Genomic DNA, 3558 nt, shown 5'->3' with positions numbered 1-3558 from the left:
TGGAGAACAGTGTGGAGATTCCTCAAGAAATTAAAAATAGAACTTCCCTATGACCCTGCAATTGCACTCCTGGGTATTTAACCCAAAGATGGAGATGTTGTGAAAAGAAGGGCCATCTGTACCCAAATGTTTATAGCAGCAATGGCCATGGTCGCCAAACTATGGAAAGAATCAAGATGCCCTTCAACTGAAGAATGGATAAGGATGATGTGGTCCATATACACTATGGAGTGTTATGCCTCCATCAGAAAGGATGAATACCCAACTTTTGTAGCAACATGGATGGGACTGGAAGAGATTATGCTGAGTGAAATAAATCAAGCAGAGAGAGTCAATTATCATATAGTTTCACTTACTTGTGGAGCATAACAAATATGGAGGACAAGGGGTGTTAGAGAGGAGAAGGGAGTTGGGGTAAATTGGAAGGGGAGGTGAATCACGAGAGACTATGGACTCTGAAAAACAATCTGAGGGGTTTGAAGTGACAGGGGGTGGGACATCAGGGTACCAGGTGGTGGGTATTATAGAGGGCATGGATTACATGGAGCACTGGGTGTGGTGAAAAAATAATGAATACTGTTTTTCCTGAAAATAAATAAATTAATTAAAAAAATAAAACAAGCTCTAAAACCAAGATACAATCCCAAGTGGGGGCCATAAAAGATAAGGATGGATGGAGAGGAGCCAATTTGTGGTATACAAGACAAAATTATAGAAAATAATGACTGAAAAGATGATGGAATCCAAAATAATGGACCACAAAGGTAGACTTAGGGAACTCGGGGACTTTTTAAAACATAATAATTTTGGATCATAAGCATCTCTGGAGATGGACAGAGAGAAAAGGAGGGATTAGGTTTATTCTGTAAGATAGTAGCTGAAAAGTTCTGTAATATGCAGAAGGACACAGACATCAAAATCCAGGAATTACAGGCAACTCTTGCTAGATTCAACAAATGCTGGTGATCTCTAAAGCATATCATAGTCAAACTCATAAAATACAACACAGAGAAGGAAAGAGTCCTGAAAGGAACTAGGGAACAAAAAAGCTTAACCTTTAAGGCTTTCAGTACAGCACAACTCTGTTATGTGATGATCTGAATCAAATCCCACAGAGTCATCTTCTGGAAAGTTTGAAAAATCGTCACCCTTAAATGCAAGTTCCAGAAATTCTAGGAAACCCTGACTCCCTTGTACCAAGGTTCTCCTTGTGCGTGTCCACTGCATTATTTCACAGAGCCCTAGGATAGTCAACTGGTTAGTCCTGTCTGTGGGAGGGAACATGTGACAAGCCCACTCTGAATCTCACTGAAAGAACTTATCAGGTACTTTTCACAACAAAAGCAGCAGAGAAACTCCAGAGCATCAGTGCTTGGGTTCATGTGTCACTAATGTCTTCATCTGTTCCAGCTGCTGTAACAAGGTACAAAGACTGAGTGACTTAAAACAACACACACTTATTTCCCACATTCTCTTCTGTAGTCTTGGAAGTCGAGTGTCAAGGTGTAGACAGATTTGGTGACTGGAGATCCTACATATCTTAGAGTGTCCTTTCCCTGTCACCTCACACGGGACCAGGAGGCAAAGGTCTTTCCCAGTCCTGGTGTGTAAAGGCTCTAATACCATCATGATATTGCTGTCTCCTGACCTAAGTGCTTCCCTGAGACCCCTCTTCCTCATCATCATCCCGTCACATTGTCATTAGGATTACCTGTGATGGTAGAGGTCACACATATTGAGCTGACAGCAACAACTAAAGGATCAGTTAGTTATTCCCTGAAGGTGGAAGGCCCCTCCAATCCAGCATCTCAACCTGAGGATTCTCATGGATATAGTAGAAGCTTCTGGACTCTGTGTGCACACAGGGAACACAAGACTTTCAGAACCACCTGGTGACCTTGGGGAGTGGACACCTCCCCCTGCAGACACTGGGTAGAGATCAGTCTACTTCTATCATTATTTTTTACTGTGGTGCTTCTATGTATTATTCTAATTTTCCAAGGATTCGTACTATTTTATACTTAGAATGGTTAGTTTCCTCTTTTATTCTTTCAGTTTCACACATGTTTAGTGAAATTAGTGCCTTCTAGGTCCTTGACCTTCATTCCTCTCTCTTTTCTTTCTGCCTCACAGATGAAAAATCTAACAAGAAATCACCTGTTCTCCCTCTTTTCATGCAGATGGGAGTCTGACTCCACAAAAGCCCCTCTCATGAACAGGACCCCATCCCCACCACTGACCCACAGTACAAAGTCCTTCACTGTCCTTCACTGACTCCTTCTATGGATTTATGTCTTGCTGAGAGACAACCCTTATCTTGAAAGACATGACTGTGAAGGTGATGATGGTTTTATACTCTTGTGTGAGTGTGTGTGTGTGTGTGTGTGTACACATGTGTGTGTGTGATCTTTGACTCCACATCCACACCATGTCCTGGTGGGAGTCCATCAGTTTCCCACGGTGCTATTAACATTGCTGTGAACATGGTTCAAGACAGTGAACCCCATCTGAGACATTTCATCTCTTGCTTTGGTTTGTTGATTCCCTTGTAGCCTCCTGTCCGGCATGCATGTTATTCCACTTTTGGCAACCTTGCACTTTGAGCTAGATGTTCCTATGATGCACAGTGTGTTCTGCTGGGTGATGTGCATGGAGACATTCATAATTCATTCCAGTTTAGGGCCAGGAACAAACAAGTGCAAGTGACACTGACTTCTGCACTTGTTACTATAGTAGTTCTTCAACTTTTCTTTTTTTTTTTTATGTCTGAGAATGAATAGGTAAGCACATAACCATGTGTCCAGAGAGGTTCCCTGAGGGAAACAACTACAAAGAGAGAGGAAGCACGAGATTCTGAGAGGAAACCTGCTCATAACCAATATCTGTATCTGCTCCTAGGGCTAAAGATAGAATTGATGAGTAGCATGCACCCCCTGGTGGTCCATATCCTTCCTACTGTGAGGTTTGTGTCTGGGATCACACTGATGTCCCCTCACTGTATCTCTTGCACAGTAATACACGGTTGTGTCCTCGGCTCTCAGACTGTTCATCTGCAAATAGAGCGTGCTCTTGCCATTGTCTCTGTATAGTGTGTGTAACTACCACCACTGCCAATATATGCAACCCACTGCAGCCCCTTCCCTGGAGGCTGTTGGACCCAGTACATGTCATTATTACTGAAGGTGAATCCAGAGGCTGCACAAGAGAGGCTCAGGGAACCCCCAGACTTCACCAGGCCTCCCCCGGTCTCCACCAGCTGCACCTCACACTGGACACCTGCAGACACAAGACATCCTCATCAGGACACTATCACACAGCTAGTATTTCTCTCATTCATATCCACTATCACACTCAAGGTCTCTTATTTTCTGTAAATTACCTTTTAAAAGAGTAATAAGGATAATCCAGCCAATCACAAACTCCATGGTGAGTTTTCTTTATTCTCTCCTGATTAGAATATCTAATGGAAACATCTGGAAATATGGTGGCTGGGGCTCCTCTCCCAGCTGCAGGGGTAGGTTTAGGCTGCTTTAATCAGCAGAGTGCAGGCTCTATTTT

This window comes from Mustela putorius, unplaced genomic scaffold (genome assembly GCF_011764305.1).
Source record: "Mustela putorius furo isolate JIRA1106 unplaced genomic scaffold, ASM1176430v1.1 tig00001692_pilon_pilon_pilon, whole genome shotgun sequence".
Lineage (NCBI taxonomy): Eukaryota > Metazoa > Chordata > Mammalia > Carnivora > Mustelidae > Mustela > Mustela putorius.
This window is presented reverse-complemented; position numbering follows the sequence as displayed.